Genomic DNA, 20,042 nt, shown 5'->3' with positions numbered 1-20,042 from the left:
ATATTTCTCTTTAATTATAATAGGCATTCTATATTCACTGAATATTCACAGATAGAAGCAAAGAAAATGGTGAAGGTAGCTCCTTATATATACAAAGGGTGGAGCCAAGAGTGGGAGTGGTGAATTGTGAATACATTAAGAGTCAAAGAATAAGTTAACCCCTGATATCCCATATATACATTATTTACACATTAGGGAATAAGGCATTTACATCTGACAAAAACCTTATATATAAGGCTGGAAGTGATTTAGGAAAATTTGTGTCATGCATTCTGAATCGGTAGAATCACAAGAACTGAAATTTCTTTTCTGAATGTATAGATCATTTCAGTGCCTAAACATGTAGCCTACTGAATGTTGCAAAGTGAGAATAGATTGCCATTATTTTTGGCATACCTTCTTACTATATTCCTTGGTTCTAGCTGCTAGTACAACATTGAGCAAATAAGTATTTCTCCTGCCATTCCTCCATTAACGTGGCTAAAAAACCCAGAGTTGTCTTCATTTCATTCAAAGCTAATCAAAGTTTTACTATGGAGCCAAGATATTAAGAACCATAAGGAGAAAATGTGTAGGCCCTTCAAAAAAATAATAATAAAAAAATAAAATAAAAAAAAATCCAAGGAAAAACTAATAAGTTTCTACTAGTACACTTTGAGGCTAGATCATCTTCCCTGTGTCTGAAAAATACTGAGAATCATGTATGTCGGGCCTATGTTTACGTAAGCACTTCTACAATATAAGACCATTTAGTCACTCTAGCGCACAAGTGTCAAACCCGCGGTATCATGTTGCCATCACATGACATTTCACAATGTTTTTCTCCTTTGGGGAGCTGGGATGGGTGTGGCCTGCACGTGATGCATCTGGCCCGCAGGCTGCCAGTTTGACACCCCTGCTCTAGTGCCTTTCACATGTGTTGCACTATAGTTCTTATGGACTTAGTTGGCTAAAGGTAATTGTTCTGCCCCAGCTCCGGATTTCCGAGGATATTGACACACACCAACGGTCCTTATCAAATTTATTAAGTAGCAAGAATAAACAAGACTGGCAAAGGTTGGCAACCAGCCCAGAAAACAAGATATGATAAACCAAAATACTCTGATAATAAATATGAGTTGTTTCTAGCAAGAAACTTACTAACGGCATGCGACTTAAATAGGCTAAGGGAGTGGCCAATTATCCTCAAGCCCTACTCTCGAGTAGACCTCCTCCTCCTGAGTAGCCACTCCTGCCTTTTGGCAGCCCTGTGTGCTTGAGCATTGAGGAGAGGCTCCTCCACTTCACTCTCTCCACTTGAAGGAACCTCTGGAGGTTCTGAAGGCCCTGGCTGAGTCTCTGCCTCTGGCACCACATCCTCTTCAGCCTCCTCGCTGTCCAACTCAAGTGCTGGCTGTGCAGGCTGCTGGTACGACACCACACCAGCCTCCTCTTCGTCGGGATCAGCCACGATCTTCGTAGGCCGCTGGCGGGCCACAACAGTAATGGAATTGAAGTCTCATATATTTGATAGATAACAAGCAACATTGAATTACAAATAATTAACAAGGATATACAGTATAATGTCTGTTGGTATTAGACCCTCCTGGACACAATATTTCTTTGATGAGGATCCCTTGGCCCATTTATTTATTTATTTATTTATTTATTTATTTATTTATTTGATTCCTATACCGCCCTACTCCCGAAGGACTCAGGGCGGTGCACAGCCAAACAATAAAACACATACATACAAAATTTAAAAGTAGAATAAAATCAAATTAAATAATTTTGGCCCCGACAAATTTAAAACCCCAAACTTTTAAAACCAATTTAAAATTGAATGTATAAAATACTAAAAGATATTTAAAAATTAAAAATCTTTTATAAAAGAGGGGGAAAATTAGGCCAGGCCGGCCTGGTGAAATAGTAAGGTCTTTAAAGTGCGGCGGAAGGTGCGCAGATCCGGGATCCTCCGTATCTCTGGGGGGAGCTCGTTCCAGATAGTAGGTGCCCCCACAGAGAAGGCTCTCCCCCTGGGGGCCGCCAGTCGGCATTGTTTGGCTGATGGCACCCAGAGGAGCCCCTCTCTATGGGAGCGTACCGGCCGGTGGGAGGCTATTGGTGGTAGTAGGCGGTCCCGCAAGTACCCAGGTCCTAAGCCATGGAGCGCTTTAAAGGTGGTAACCAAAACCTTGAAGCGCACCCGGAAGACCACTGGGAGCCAGTGCAGCTCGCGCAAGAGGGGTGTTACATGGGAACGCCATGTTGCTCCCATTACCACCCGCGCGGCCGCACTCTGCACCAGTTGGAGCCTCCGGGTGCTCCTCAAGTGGAGCCCCATGTAGAGAGCATTGCAATAGTCCAGGCGGGAGGTGACAAGGGCATGAGTGACCGTGCGTAACGAGTCCTGATCCAGAAAGGGACGCAACTGGCGAATCAGGCGAACCTGATGAAAAATCCTCCAGGTCACGGCTGTCAAGTGCTCTTCTAAAGACAGCCGTGAATCCCGGAGGACGCCCAAGTTGCGAGCCCTCTCCGTGGGGGCCAATGATTTGCCCCCAATAGTCAGTGATGGCGTCAACTGACTATATCGGGACGTCGGAAACCACAGCCACTTGGTCTTGGATGGGTTGAGCCTGAACCTGTTCCTCCCCATCCAGATCCGTACGGCCTCCAGGCACCGGGACATCACTTCAAGGGTATCGTTGGGGTGATCCGGGGTGGAGATGTACAGCTGGGTGTAGTCAGCGTACTGATGGTACTCCACCCCGAAACCACGGATGATCTCGCCCAGCAGCTTCACATAAATATTGAACAGGAGAGGCGAGAGGACCGACCCTTGTGGCACCCCACATATGAGGGGCCTCGGGGTCGACCTCTGTCCTCCTGTCAACACAGACTGCGACTGGTCAGAGAGAAAAGAGGAGAACCATCGCAACACAGTGCCTCCCACCCCTAACTCTTCCAACCGGTGCAGCATGATACCATGGTCGATGGTATCAAAAGCCGCTGAGAGGTCTAACAGGACCAGGACAGAGGAGTACCCCCTGTCCCGAGCCCTCCAGAGATCATCAACCAACGCGACCAATGCCGTTTCCGTGCTGTACCCGGGCCTGAAGCCCGACTGGAACGGATCCAGATACGTCGTTTCATCCAGGTGCTGGGGGAGCTGTTGCGCGACCACACTCTCAACAACCTTCGCCGGACCTAGGGGGTACTATAATTTAATACAGTAGGTATGTTTGCTACTTTGTATTTATTTTATAGAAGCTGTTCCTAATTTGAAATGACTATGCATTGTAACTACCCAAGATTCCACCAATAGTCATAATTTGAATGAGCAGCTATGGTTCTCTCTGGTATACTAGAGAAGAAAAAAGCCAGATACATTTCTTCCAGAATTAAACAAGGTGAATGTTAACATATTGATCTGAAATCCATGAATTAGGATACGGGGCTAAATCCCATGGTAATTCTGCATAAGACTGTCCAATTTTGTTCTGTTTGGTGGTTTTTTTTTCTTTCTCCATCTTTCTTTTACGCCATGCAAACTGCAAATTGGTGACAGCATAACAGCTTTGTGGTTTGCTGTCATGATGAACAATAGTGGGAAAACATTTCATATATGAATCTCCTTCACATGCAGTCAGAAGTTAGGCATACCAGGAATACCTTTACTACATGATCTCCTGTGTATGTTGATTTAGTGGCCTAGAGACTACAAGCCTATGCAAGCCAAAAGTGTCTTATTGAAAATGCATCTAATGAAAACTGAAAAAAGACTTGCTGTGGGTAAATATAAGTTGCCAAGGGAAATGTGGGAAATAAAGCTGGAATGACAAATGAAAGATGACCATGAAGATGGGGGCAAGTTGAAATGTCAGTATTTGGGAAAGTGAAGGAAAGGAGAAAGCTTTTCTGTATTTAATCTCAGGTAAATGGGGGTCTTTTTAAACCCTGAAATGAATGTTTTTCTTCTTTTTCTTAAATTAAGATCTGTGCCCTTAGTTATTTTCTTGTAATACACTTCTATACAAATTGATAATCAATACTGGGGTTCAGCTTTATTGCTCTAGAAAAAATGCATCATTTTTTTACTCCCATTTGGAGAAAACATTGCAAAGAAGGTGAAAAAGAAACAATGTGGAGTATCAATTTAATACAGTGGCTTTTCGCCATCAGAACTTTATAGGCTTCATCAGCATTGCCCTGGTCTTTGTAAACTGCAGCGTACTGTATAATAGGAAAGTTTCAATAAGCAATTTGCACTTCTCTTATAGAGAGGCTGCAAGTTATGGTGCTTGCAACAATGACATTTATATTTTTATAAGTATAAATGTTCCAAACAATCGCATTTATATCTGAAGAATTTATCATTAAGCTCTTCAAGAGAGCTCGTAATGCATCCCGCTGTATTTTCCCTGACATTCCCTAGAAAATTAAAGCCAAGCCCAATAATCAAGATTTTTTTAAAGTGCCCATAAAACTTCACATAGGCAGCCTTTCCCATTCACTTCATAGTTACAAGTTGGGAGTCAGAGGCAGATGGTTGTAGAAAGATTTCCAGCAGTGTTGTGGTGATTCACATGTTTTTAAAAAACATAATGTAGATGTTTCCCCAGAAATCATGAAATTCTGGGAGGCTGAAGGTTAGATTATCATGATCCAAATCATTAAGAAATCCTTGATCAAGGTTTACTTGAGGTTAGCAAAGTAATACTATTTTTCACTAATCCCTCATATTAATTGCTAGCCAGTTTGGTGAAGGGAGCACATTAGAAGCTAGGAGATCATGAGTTCTAGTTCTGCCTTACACCAGAGGTGGTGAGTAACTCTGAGCCATTCACCCTCTCTTACCTGGGAAGGTAAGCTGGGTTTTTTTCTGGAACGCTGGCAGTCAAACTGCTTCTGAAAATGTTGCTAAGAAAGCCTCAGGGACATTGTAGTCACCAGAAGTCAGTGTTGATTCATGATTCTTCTTTACTTCTAGAAAATCTTTTTTTGCTCAAGTTGACCCCAGAACCAACCATTTTTCACACAGTGATGATCTGCCAAAAAACATTTGATAGAATTTTATTGGCCAAGGGTAATTAGACACACAAGGAATTTGTCTTGGTGCATACGCTCTCAGTGTACATAAAAGAAAAGATATGTTCATCAAGAATCATAAGGTACAACACTTAATGATAGTCATAGGGTACAAATAAACAATCAGGAAACAATATCAATATAAATCGTAAGGATACCAGCAACAAGGTTACAGTCATACAGTCATAAGTGGAAGGAGATGGGTGATGGGAACGATGAGACAATGGTAAGATTAATAGTAATGCAGACTTAGTAAATAGTTTGACAGTGTTGAGGGAATTATTTGTTTAACAGAGTGATGGCAATCGGGAAAAAACTATTCTTTTGTCTAGTTGTTTTGGTGTGCAGTGCTCTATAGCGTCATTTTGAGAGTAGGAGTTGAAACAGTTTATGTCCAGGATGTGAGGGGTTTGTAAATATTTTCACAGCCCTCTTTTTGACTCGTGCAGTGTACAGGTCCTCAGTGGAAGGCAGGTTGATAGCAATTGTTTTTTCTGCAGTTCTAATTATCCTCTGAAGTCTGTGTCTGTCTTGTTGGGTTGCAGAACCAAACCAGACAGTTATAGATGGCAGACAGGTAGATGACAGACTCCTTGGGCAGTTTCCGAGGTGGCGCAGAAAGAACATTCTTCGTTGTGCTTTTTTGATTACATTTTTGATGTTAGCTATCCATTTTAGATCTTGAGACATGGTAGAACCTAGAAATTTGAAGGTCTCTGCTGTTGATACTGTGTTGTCTAGTATTGTGAGAGGTGGAATTATGGAAGGGTTTCTCCTAAAATCTAACACCATTTCTATGGTGAATCACAGTTTGCAAGGGGTGTGTGTGTGTTTGTTGCAGTAATTGCATGTTGAAAAATATGTCGCTATTTACACTCTCCGATGCAAACTGTAGAATCTAGGTCACAGAGGGGCAGAGGATGTCATACCCATGTCTTTACTTATAACCCACAAACACTCTCAGAATTTTATTTCATAGCAAGGTTGCCTTCATTCCCTGGTCTGAATAGAACTTTATGTCAGCAAATACTAGTGTTGGGATTTGATGTGGCAAGTTTGTTGTTGATGCTACAATGTATTTACTTTATTGTAATTACAATGGATTATGAATATAATTATTTGATTACAATTAACAATAAAATACTAAAATACCATTAAAAATTGGAAAAATATGCCTATCCATAGATTTATTAAACATTGAGAGTGGAGTATTAATCCTGAAGCACTCTATTTTATGACTCGGGAGTTTCCCACATAGCAAAAAGGCAGATCTGACAATGCACCATCTTCAAAGGGTCTTTCCTCCATATCTTAATAACCATTTAAGTGCCTATTAGCCAGATTCTAAGAATAGCAATGTTCACATTGAGCTCAAGGACATTGCTACATGCTGCTTTTGTGAGACGTGCCCCATCTTGCTCAGATAGCCTCCCCACCACTCACCCAATATATTCAAACATATGAACCTTCACTGTGCAAGATATGAAACTAAAGAAGAACAGCCTTGCAAGCCTTTATGTTCTGGTCTCCCTTCATGAAGTCTGCATTTTAGAGGTGGGATCCAAAATTTGACACCACACTTATATTACCTGGCACCAGGGGTGAAATGTAAAATGTGTTACTACTGGTTCTGTGGACATGGCTTGGGGGGGGGGGAGTGTAATGTGACTGGGTGGGCATGGCCAACTTTTTTTTTTTTTATTTTTCAAAGCATTTTTTCTAAGGCTTTGAAAAGCCTCTGGCGATCAGGCAACTCAGCTGGGATCGTCAGAGAGGCTTTTTAAAAAATGTCTCTCTGCTGTTCAGGCAACTCAGCTGGGATCGTCAGAGACTTTTCAAAGCATTTTTTTTACCACCTCTTTGGCCAAGAGGTTGCAGAAAAAAAATGCTTTGAAAAGCCTCTGAGGATCCCAGCTGAGCCACGCGATCATCAGAGGCTTTTTTTTTTACTTTTAAAAGCTATTTTTCGTTGGAAGAGGTTGTAGAAAAAATGCCTTTAAAAGTAAAAAAAAAAAAAGCCTCTGATGATCATGCAACTCAGCTGAGCATGGGGGGGGGCGGCGCAGGGATTGTTGCTACCGGTTTTCTGAACCACCCACTGCCATCGCTACCATATCGGGCAATCCGGTCCGAACCGGGAGCATTTCACCCCTGCCTGGCACCATATGAATAGGGATTCTACCTAACAAACTCCTGTAGACTTTTTCTCAGAAGCTGCATAACTCTTGGTTTTGAAAGAAAGTTTATAATATCATGCAAGAGAAAACGATGGATTGTTTCAGCTTGCAGTTTAAATAGTTTAAAAGTACATGATTTCTTTTTTTTTACTTTAATTCACATTCAAATGCCCAGTTAAAACACTTAAAAAAATTGGCCACAGAATTCACATTTATTCCCAAAGAACATGTAGCTCTGTCTTATTCATTTTTGTAATAATCTTGGAAGTAAAGGGTAATTATTCCCATTAGGCAGATAAGAAATGAAAACAGCAGGGAAAACTCTTCTGAGATGAAAATAGCTCCAGAGTTGTAGAGAGGAAGAAATTATGAGGCCCCCAATAAGTACAGTATATCATTTGACTTATTAATTTGGGAGATGTAACATTCCTAGTCTTCTCCCTTCTTTCTCCCACATTGTTTATTCAGATTAAAAACCCCAGTTTGCAAGCTCAAGTGAGATGGAATAAACTTTTTAAGATGTAACCAATCAATGAAAGAAATCCTGGGAATTCCCTAAGAAGCTGAATTAATAAAGCACTAAACTGAGTGATACATAACGCTCAATTATGGGCAGCAACACTACCAGTGGTTCTATACCCACAATCCTTCAGAAGCAATTTGAAAACCTGCAGACATTCTCACCTCTGCCAACTTCAGAATGCAGAATGCCACAGGTCAATTAATGTTTTGCCCTCTTTCATTTCAGTTAAACCTTAGGAAAATGCAAAGGATGCCTTCCAGGCATCCAGTCAGCTTCCTGTCCTCTGAGCTAATGACTGTCTTGGTATGGCAAAAATCCCCTTAGCTTCATTTAAATGAAAGGGAAATAAAATGACTCGTCAGGTTCATCTGTGGGTGGTGTGGTGGGGTCAACATCTACAAAAGGTTTGATGACGTTTGGTGACCAAAGCTCCACCTCTTTTGTACATGTCTCAAAGGATGAAGTTTCAATTGTAATTTTATTCCAGCTATTGTGCAACTTTTGCAAAAGATTTTCGGTCACTCTATGTCCCATTTACATTTTCCATGTATGATATAGGAGGATTTGTCTGAAAGTGCAGAATTCTACTTGGAAAAATCATGGGGGATAAAGTTAGTTATAAACATATTAAAGTCCTTGATGCCGCATTGCAGAAGGAACTAGGTCTATAAGCACTAATGGACTTAATAACAGGGAAGAAATGGGAGTGGAAGTAGAATTTGGAGGAACCTTGGGAGAGAATGACCATGTGATCCTAGCATTCACCATATCTTAGGCAGGGAGAATTGAAAAATAGCATTCTAGAGTTCAAGAGAACTGACTTTAATAAGGTAAAGGAAAAGGTAGGAAGGATTCCTTAGATGGGAATCCTAAAAGGAAAAACAGTTTGGGGGGCAATAAAATAAGATAATTAAGCCCCAATTCAAACAATATTTTTAATCATAACTTTGTATTTTTTTTATCATAATTTTGCATTCTTATGGTTATGCTTTCATCTCTTTTAATGTTGTAAGTCGTCCAGAGTTGCCTTGTAGCAAGATGGGTGGCAAATAAATTTAATAAATAAATCAATAAAATAAAAAATACCCGAGAGGAGAAAATGGGGCACAGCTATTGAGACCCATGTAATTGCATAGAATACACTGAGAAACAAAAACAAAACATTTAAGAAATGGGAAAAGAATGATATAACAAAAACAGAATAGCAAAAAGTAGCCCAAATCTGTAAGGATGGGTCAGAAAAGCTAAGAATAAGAATGAGTGGTGAATGTATGTATGGGCCTCCAGAACCCCTTTCATGATAACACTGAAACCAGATGGATTTGCTGTTAGTTGACAACCATATACAATACGTGGTCCTTAATGGATCTCTGTTATACTGAGAGAGGAAATAAGTAGGGTCCTTCAGGGTTCTGCTCTGGGATCAGTGCTCTTCAACATTTTATACATAACATCAAGATCACAAGAAGTGATTGTTTTGCTCTATGCTTCACTGATCAGATCACAATATTTGGAGTACTGCATCTATTTCTGACCACCACAATAAAAGAGGAATGCTGAGAAACTGGAAAGTGTACATAGAAGAGCAACAAATGAAGTGAGGGGCTTGGATGCTAAATCCTATGGACAATACTTAAAAGAACTTGGCATGTTTAAAGAAGGCTAAGGGGAGACATGACAGCATTTTTCTAATACATGAAGGGCAGAGGTGGGTTTCATCAGGTTCTGGAGAACCGGTAGCGGAAATTTTGAGTAGTTCGGAGAACCGGTAGTAAAAATTCTGACTGGCCCCACCCCCATCTATTCTCTGACTCCCAAGTCCCAACTGATTGGGAGGAAATGGGGATTTTGCAGTATCCTTCCCCTGTCATGCCCACCAACCTACACCCACAGAACCGGTAGTAAAAAAAATTGAAACCCACCACTGATGAAGGGCTGCTATTGGGAAGAAGGAGTGGATTTATGTTTCATAGTGACTGAGGAGGGAATCTCCCCCTTTACAAGGAGAATTCAAACTCAAACTAAGGAACAATTTCTTGATCATGAAAGCTATTGATCAGTGGAACAATTGGCCTCCCAGAATAGTGAGTGCTCCATTTCAAACAAATTTTGGACAGCTATTGGCTTGGTATGGTCTGAGGATCCCTGCCTTGTGCAGAGAATTGGACAAGAAGGCCCTTCCAACTCTATGATTCTATGAATTCCCAAAGTCTTCCCAGCTTTAATGTCTCACTAAATGGCACTAAAAGGCCACTGTGATGTCTGAGGGGAAAGACGATAACAGAATGTTTTGAACCTCTATGAGGAAGGCAAGAAAAGAATTATGGTCAGTTTGAATCTGGGAGGGAGGTGATGGGACAAGGCAAGGGAAGGAAGGGAAGGTTCTTGCAAAAAAAACCAATGTGCCCACAAGATCTGCAGAATCAAATCTGCAGAATCAAATCGATTAAAGGAAAATATCAGCTTCACTTAAGTTTCCTGTGTACCAGAGCAGGGGGAAAAATTGATTTAACTCCTAAAAACCACTGACAATCTGAGATTGATCCGCCCTGGAGCTAATACCAAAGTAGTGTAAAAGTTATGTATAGCATGATAAATGCGATGTATTCTGCAGAAGAAAGCAAACCTAGTTGCATAGTTGCTCACTAAACTCTGCCTTAAGACTGACTGCGGAAAAGGACATGAGGAGTAAAACCTTTACTCTTTACAAACAATTCTGCATCATAGCCTACATGTACTGCACAGTTGGCATTTTTGCAAGTTTCAGGGTTTTTATAGCTATTTGCTCCAAAACTGACACTGTTGAAGTTGGACATTAATTGTTCTTTAATAAAAGACAATCATAAAACATGCAATTTAGTGCTTCATTTCTTCCAATTTTCAGACTAGAATCAAACTGTGCTAAACTAAAAGCCATAATCCTCTTGGTTCTGCCTGTAGCAAGCACTATAGTCTGTGAAGGGTTACCGACCCATAACAAGTAAATTATTAAGCTTCAGTAATTATATCTGGGTCACTTTGTTTTAAACCATGAAATCAAAAGCTCTCTCCCTATTAGTGCAATAACGCAGGAACTACTGTAACTGGTTATTGGTGGTCCCTTGATAAGCCATCTGTGAGTATAATATACTGAAGCATTTTGGGGGGAAAAAGCTTTGACTATACTAAAAGTATACAGACATTTGTTATTATTAATGATGGGCTGAAGGCATTTCAGGTTTTGTTGCTCCCCAGTTGTGTTATCAGTTTTTCCTCTCAAAATATTTTGGCTTATTGCCTCTTTTTTCAGGTTGATTCAGTTTTACACTTCCTATCCTAAATAGCCTAGCTAGGAGACAGCATTCTAAATGACCTTGAATGATCTTGAAAAGCTAAGCAAGGCCAGATCTGCTTAAATAGTTGGTTGAGAAACCAACCAGGAAATACCAAGGCTAAAAGCTACACTTGGAAACCTGATGGGAAAAAAGAGATTCCAGAAAAAGAGAACGATAAACCATTTCCAAATAGTTGCCAATGTCATGTGCATGTCATTCTCAGAAACTGAACTTAACTCAGAAGAAGAGGATTTACTCAGTTATGGTGAGTAATCCTTGGTAGAAGTAGAACCTGGATGAAAAGATCAGGGACAACAGTAGTGAAGCCATAATGCTTTTGCCAGTGGTATGCGAGAAAAGTAGCTGAAATTCACAGTAGCAACAGAAGAAGCAACCAGGCCAAGGTTGCTGCACACCACACAGTTCTAGCTCTTTTGAAAAATTGTTCTTCGTGCATGAGGAGAGATGGTAAATTATGAATCTCAAGGAAGGGGCATCTTCAGCTGAACATGCTCAGAGTTGGCAAAACCATTTAGGCCACTATGACAAACACCTCACTTAGTTCAGCATTCTTGACAAATAGTTGAGAAATCCTTTCCTTCTGCTGATACTTTATGCTTCCTGCCAAGTGTTCTTGTATCCTTGGCTGCAAATGTTGCAGAAAGAAGGGGAAAATCCTTTGGATTAATTATCTGGAAGGAATGTTCACCATCTACCATATTAAAAATAAGAATTAAAAAATGTAAGTTGGAAATCATTTGAACACAAAAGAAGCTGAAAACTGGCAGCTTTGCCCATCCCTTCTCAGCAGCCTTTTTCTTACCTCTCTTACCTAGTACATAACTTCATGGACATACCATGATCTCACCGGCTCAAGGTTGACTCAGCCTTCCATCCTTCCGAGGTGGGTAAAATGAGGACCCAGATTAGGGGGCAATATGCTATTTAGTATACTGTCTTTGGTGTAAGCCGCCCAGAGTCCTCGGAGAGTGGGCAGCATAGAAATATGACTAATAATAATAATAATAATAACAACAACAACAACAACAACAACAACAACAACAACAACAACAATCTTCAAACAGGTAGACTCCACATTACACAGGTTAACATAAGTGGGGGGGAGGAACCTAGTAAATTCCATCCTGGCTTCTCCTTATAACATCTACTGTGAACATTGTTGTTCACAGTAGAAATGTGTGCATGTGTGTGATTGTTAATCTATATTTGTAATTATAACTCATTCTCTTATGCCTTGACTGAAACTACTGAACCAATATTTTTTATCACTTCATTGTCACAGAACAGGCTTTAAAATTAGATCGGTCAAACACCATGTTTATTATAAAGATTATTTTTCGCCACTGTTTATCTGTTTATCTAGAGTGCAATTTTAAGAAACTTTTGTAGACCACTTTGAAACCCTCTTGTGTTTAATAAGATTTCGAAATGAAGTCACAGACAACAAATTGCCATTGCTGCTCACACCTAGGCAAATCAAGCAATACCATGTTGCACTGGCCACAATGGGAAATGTAAAGATTTGTTTTGGAGACCAGCTATGTTGAGCTCATTGTCCTTTTCAATCATAATCATCATGCCCTATACTTTCCTCAGGGCCTTTTTACAAGGTCAGCTGGGCCTACTTACCCAGAAATCCCCAGGAAGGTTTTGAAGCAGTGCTTCACCAAGCTTTCAAGCAGCTGTTGCAGAGGCATAATTTTGAGGAGCAACCCGTGAGCAATGTGTCCTGTCAAATGAGTAGCAGAAACTTTCATCTTGGCTCTAAGTTCATAATCCATATAATTCATAATTAAATGAATAATTAAAAACCTAACCTTTCCATTCAGAAGTTAAAGACAGCATACAAAATGCTACCTTTCCTAGGTTACCTTACAGCAGAAACCTTGTAAAATATATTAGCCAAAGAGAGAACCTGATGATCACATTCCTAATCCAATGTTTTAACTACCACACTGCACTTAAAACATTTCAAACTCCTGTTGAAACTAATTCAAATTTAAAAGTCTTGACTGAAGAGTGGTAAGAGTGAGTGCTCTGTGCAATGCTATAGTGAGTCACAAATTAGAAGTGTCTGTCCCTGTCATCTGCAAATGCATCTTAAAAAGTAAGCAGTGCTTCTGCTCTATATCAAAATTTGGATATTTTAGTTTATTTCATTGAGACATTTTTTGTTTGGCCTGGAATTGTTACCTTCCTTTCTCTCCCCCTCCCTCCCCCCCCCCCACTTTAATGGCTTATCAGTTCAGAGAAATTGCAGTCTGTCATCTGCACCTCTATAACTGTCTGGTTTGATTCTGCAACCCAACAAGACAGACACAGACTTCAGAGGGTAATTACAACTGCAGAAAAAATAATTACTACCAACCTGCCTTCCATTGAGGACCTGTAGACTGCATGAGTCAAAAAGAGAGCTGTGAAAATATTTACAGACCCCTCGCATCCTGGACATAAACTGGTTCAACTCCTACCCTCAAAATGATGCAATAGAGCACTGCACACCAGAACAACTAGACACACAAGAACAGTTTTTTCCTGAACGCCATCACTCTGCTAAATAACACTGTCAACACTGTCAAACTAGTTACTAAGTCTGCATTACTATTAATCTTCTCATCATTCCTATCACCTATCTCCTCCCACTTATGACTGTACGACTGTAACCTTGTTGCTGGTATCCTTACGATTTATATTGACTGTTTCCTAATATGATTTGTTCCATATGGCTATCATTAAGTGTTGTACCTTATGATTCTTGACGAATGTATCTTTACTTTTATGTACACCAAGAGCGTGTGCACTAAGACAAATTCCTTGTGTGTTCAATCACACTTGGCCAATAAAGAATTCTATTCTATTCTATTCTATTCTATTCTATTCTATTCTATTCTATTCTATTCTATTCTATTCTATTCTATTCTATTCTATTCTATTCTAAAAACTGAATTCAGTCCAGAAATAATATTCTTCAAATTGGTCAGTTGGAATAGGAAGGGGGAAGAGTTGGGAGGGGAGAAAGTAGCTTAATTCTTGTGTGTTTCCATTTCTCTGTTTTAAAATTAAGTCTAATGCAAGAAAGGACGGAAATCAATTATTTAGCTGTTTCTCCTGGAGCTTGTCTTTTATGTAAGGGGCAGAAAAGTATCCGCAGGACAAAGGGATACCTTGCAAAGTGTACAGAACCACTGGCTGAAATATCTTCTTGTAAAGTATTCTGGATTTTTTCCTGTATAGAAAGATGCAAGGTCACCTTAATCTTGTTTGATCCTGGTGCACTTTGGGAAATATATTTTGATTTAAAAGGATATCAAGTTTAACTACAGGAGCCTTGTCTTTTAGCCTTTGAGAGCTATACAATCCAGGCTGTAATCAAACAGCTCTTCCTTGAAGAATGCTGTAAGATCAGTCACAATATCCCTTCTTCCTCCTGTGGCCTTTCCTATGGAACATTAGAAGGAGACATTATCACATGATAATTCAGGCCGAGAGCCTTTTTAAAATATGTATTTGCATCGGGAAGGGGAAGCTCCTGTTTACAGTATTTACACAAACTGTAGCTATGCTGCGTAAGAGGAAACACTACAGTGTTGTGAAGTGAAATATTACTGCAGTTCTTAGTACATTACATATAGTGGGGGATGACAAGGGAAGACACTCTGAGTGCTTTAGAGATATATATGGAATTTCTACTGTGACACAATTTTAATAAAGGAAGCAACTTACAGTATATAGCCCAGATATAAATAAATGTAGTATCTGTTAAATTCTTCATTTAAACAGTGATATTCCTAATAAATACAATTCCTGTATTTCACAAGCATACATATCTTCTTGCCTGCTATTAGAAATCCTGATACTATAATTTAAGATGGTTAAAGGAGGTGAAAAAGGAAATCCCAAATATGTACCTGTTGCTTTAGAATGCTTCCTGGCAGTTACCACAAATACATTTATTCCAGAACTGTACTAATAAAGGAGAATATTTGTAGCTCAATGTTGAAATGAGGGGTCCTTAGTGCTCTCTGAGCTTGCTTGTTTTCTTGCAGATGTTTCATTCCCCAAACTAGGTAACATCATCAATGTCACTAAGGGAATGTCATTTGCTGTCAGTTTATATTCTGGTGTGTTGCCTATCAATATTGGTGGGGGTGGTCTTAGAGTCTCTTTGGTTGGGCTGTTTGCTGTTGGGCTGTTTGCCAAAGAAGCCAACAGCAAATGGCCCAACCAAAGAATCTCTAAGACCACCCCCACCAACAATGACAGGCAAGCCACCAGAATATAAACTGATAACAAATGGCATTTCTTACTTGCATTGATAATGTTACCTAGTTAGGCTTACAATCTTTTTGGACTGTTGCCTTCTGCTGGCAGAAGATACAGAACAATTAAAACTTGAACCACACGTTTTCTGTATAGTTTTTATCCCAGAGCTATCATTGCACTCAACAATGAACTAAAGGGCCACCATCAGTGAGCTGTTGGACAGTATTATTTGGTCTGTTGTGTGGATGTTTGGGTGGTTTAGGGGTGGAGAATTGTGGTGGGTGGGAGTGTGTTTGGGGATTGTTATGTGTGTTGGGCCTGGTCTTTGGGTGTTAAGTGAATTTCGTTGTATGGGTATACTGTGTATACATGTACAATGACGATAAAGTTATTGATTGATTGATTGATTGATTGATTGATTGATTGATTTAATGAAAGGTCTGCAGGAAAACAACCAAGCTCAGAGAGCACCAAGATCCCCTCATTCCAGAACTGTGTCTTGGCCCAGCTTTTTATGCGTAAACTTATACTGCCTAACCTTCTGTTCTTTTTAAACTTTAAAACCATAGGGTTGGATATCTCATTAGAAGTCATCTGGTCCAACCACCTTCGGCTTGCTCCCTGTAACAAGATCACCATTTGGGGATGGTTTGGTGATCATACCAGTTGGTATGATTTTAGGATTGACAGATCCTCTCTCTTTCCCTGCACATTCTAGTTTCTTTCTTTAACCAATGATGGATACATTAACATTGACTAGAGTTCTGATGATAAAGCAGAGCTCATCAGTCTTGGCATGATATAATGGGAACACTAGCATTTGTTGAACTTGCCTCTAGATTTTTTGGATAATTGGAACGCCTGAAAGGAACTTTGCCCAAGAATGAAACTATCTGAGTCATTTTCATCTGAATACGGGTAGTCTTCAATTTATGACCACAATTGTGCTATGCAAGATAGTTGTTAAGTGAGCTTTGCTGCATTTTAAGACTTTTCATGCCACAGTTGTTAAGTGAATCAACACTTGTTCAATTAGTAAGATGGTTGTTAAATGAATCTAGCTTTCTAGTTGACTTTGCTTGTCAGAAGGTCACAAAAGGGGATCACATGACCCCGGGATACTGCTACCATCATAAATAAATGCCAGTTGCCAAGTGTCTGAATTTTGTTCATGTAGCCATGGGGAGGATGCAACAGTGTAAAAAATGATCCTATCACTTTTTCAGTGCTGTTGTAACTTTAGTCACTAAACAAATGGTTGTAAGTCAAGAACTAGCTGTAGTACAACCAGATTTCAGTTCCTGTATTATCTTTTATAGAGTCAATCTTCAGCAGGTGAATAAATAGATCTACCTCATGCTGGGCATTCAACTTAAAAGACACCAATCGTCCTAACAAAGTAGCATGTATGCATGCATTGGGGCAATATTTCTCAATGTTAGGCTTTCAACAAATACCTTGACATAATGATCAAGCTGTTCTCTAAACTCAGAGAATAGTTTGCAAATTGGAGTAACAGGTTTTATAGCAAAACAACCCCTAGAGACTGAACACCAGCTGGAAAGTGATCAGAGGAGCACACTCCTAAGGTGGGAGAATGGCTCCAAGAGATCCCAGGAACAACGTCAGAACTCTCTGTCCAAGAAGAGTGTAATGTTAGGAAAAGCTAAGATCCTGCACAGGACCCTCAAACCCCCAGATCTCTGGTAGAGGATTGAGGAAAACACATATCACCTATACAATGATATGTATGTGTGTGTATGTATATGTATATGTATATGTGTGTATGTATGTATATGTACACACAGAGACACCAGGGGTGGGTTCTACTTACCTTTACTACCAGTTCGCAATGGGGCTGTGTGCGTAAGTGCAGAAGCTTCTACGCATGCGCAGAAGTGTTTTGATGACATCAGGGTCAGTGGGCGGAGCCTCCCACCGGTTTTACTACCAGTTCTATAGAACCGGTGTGAATCTGGGGCAACCCACCACTGACACTCACACACACACATACATACACATAACTGACATATAAATGAGTTGTTTTTCAAAAATATAGTGTGGTACAAGTTTTTTTAAAAAAAACAAAAAACTAAAATACAGTTTCCCTTGGATCAAGCTTGAGGACTAGAAATTTATAAAAAATAATCTGAGAAAATCTTTTGTTTTCTTTATCTAAATCCAAACTAATTTACCTCAACAAAGTCCAGTTTCGGGAAAGTATTCCTTGTCAATGGAAGGTAGAAAATTTATTCCCTCTGAGGCAGATAAAAACAATATATAATTCATTGCCATTCCAAATAGAAAAACATTCTCTTTTGCATTAATTAGAAGTCTGGGGGGGGAAAGCAAACCTAAGAAAATGAAGTATAAATGCATTTCTGACTGGAAATGTAATTTGAACATTCTCAACCACAGAGAGAATTTGAAATTAAGAAGCACTCCTAAAGGGAGAAGAAAAAATATTCTTGGCTTTATTTTAATTTGAGAAATCAACAAGGATTTTTTTTTAGTGTTCATGGAAACAATTTTTTCACTCTAATGTTAACAAAGTCTGAGACAGCTATGTGTGATTTATATTTACCACATATATAAATGTGTTGTACTCCTGTGCAAAGAGAGCATTATTAGCTACCACAAATAATAACAACCATTCAAGAGCATGGCACATAAACAGTTATAATTAAATTCAGAGATCTAATTCAGAAGCAATGCTCATTTTTCCTGATCCTCAAATGGAATTTATATTTTGTATCTGATGTGTCAGGATAGGTAAAATTCACAGGTAATAAAGTATAACAAAAAGCTGCTATTAAGGTACAATCAAGGTAACTTTCATTTATTTTACAAATGAATCTGCTGCTCACCACCAAATGGTTTTTGTCAGTTTACAAAAATACAAGTAGTCCTTGATTTATGACCACAATTGAGCCCAAAATTTCTGTTGCTAAGCGAGACATTTTTTTAAGTGAGTTTTGCTCCATTTTATGACTTTTCTTCCTACAGTTGTTAAATAAATCACTACAGTTGCAACAGTTGCCAAGCATCTGAATTTTGATCATGTGATCATGGGGATGCTTCAACTGTTGTATGTGTGAAAAATGGTCATGGTCACTTTTTTCAGTGCCGTTGTAGCTTTGAACTAAGTGAACTGTTGTAAGTCAAGGATTACCTGTATAACTATTTAGATATAGGCAGAGTGTAAAATAGTCCTAAATCAGGGGTGTCTGAGAACTGCTACTGCGCTGTCACTAGTAGGAAAAGAGAGTAGATTTTTATGAATCCATATATGAATCAGTGGTGGGTTTCAAATTTTTTTACTACCGGTTCTGTGGGTGTGGCTTGGTGACATGGCTTGATTGGCGTGGCTTGGTGGGCGTGGCAGGGGAAGGATACTGTAAAATCTCCACTCCCTCCCCAATCCAGGGGAAGGTTACTACAAAATTCCCATTTCCTCCTGATCAGCTGGGACTCAGGAGGCAGAGAATAGATGGAGGCGGCGCCAGTCAGAAGTTTTACTATTGGTTCTCCGAACTACTAAAAATTTCCGCTACCGGTTCTCCAGAACTGGTCAGAACCTACTGAAACCCACCTCTGATATAAATCATAGGTCCATATGTTTACTTAAAGAAATTATAAAATAATGAAATAAACAAATTAATATCTCTGCAGTCTGGTTCTAGAAAGGCAGCATTATCATTTACTGACAATGCATTTTTTATATGCCTACTCAGATCAAGTTCACTGGAGCTTCCTCCCTGTAAATATGCAATTGAGATTGCAATTTTAGAGTAGTTACGCAAGTCAGTCTACTTTTGTCATTTCAAAACCCATAATTATTGTTAATATTTCCCATTCTCCCAATAGCTGGAAGACAAAAAGATCCATGCTCACAAAAAGATCCAACTCTCATGTAACTTGTTGATCTAAGATGTTATTCATTATTTAGTGATTAAAATAGGAATTTTTAAAAAATTAGTAACTCAGAATCCAAGCTGAAAGTCCTTGGAAGAAAGCTTCTCGTATTTTGTGGATTTATAAATAAGCATTGCATTGATCAAGGTTAGATAATTAAATATATTGGAATGTAAATTAATGAGACACTTTCTTGGATGTATCATGCATGAATAAGATCACATTTCTTTTAAGCAATAGATAGCAAACTAGTATTTGGCAAGTGTGAATTTTTTAAATAAATGCAACTAAAATATTGATATTAGCTTAGTTTTCCTTGAAAAATGTATGCCTACATACCTACATAATACATACATGATAGTTGCAAACTAGACATTTTGCAAAATTCTTTAAAGGAAGCCAAAATCCAAAGAGAAAAGGGTAGATTTTTCTTTTCTTTCTTTTTCTTTTTCTTTTCTTCTTTCTTTCTTTCTTTCTTTCTTTCTTTCTTTTTTTTGTTTCATGAACTTTGCAAGTTTTGATTCAAGCACTGAATGGATTCTTTCCAGTTAGAACTCATTTATGTGTCACCATGCTCAAGAACCTCAGGAAGTGGAAATACTTCTTTTTTATGTATGTAATTTCCAGATCCAAGCATTTCTGAGATTTTATTTCTTGAAAGATTGCACTGACCTTTGATGAAAAGCAATAATTGATTAATAAGTAAGTTTCAGTTAAAACAATATATCTCAAAATGGGAAAATTGAAAATGTTCATGAA

Source organism: Pantherophis guttatus, chromosome 1 (assembly GCF_059756535.1).
Source record: "Pantherophis guttatus breed Tessera chromosome 1, ASM5975653v1, whole genome shotgun sequence".
In the NCBI taxonomy this organism is placed as follows: Eukaryota; Metazoa; Chordata; class Lepidosauria; order Squamata; family Colubridae; genus Pantherophis; species Pantherophis guttatus.
Note: the sequence above shows the minus strand (reverse complement) of the source record.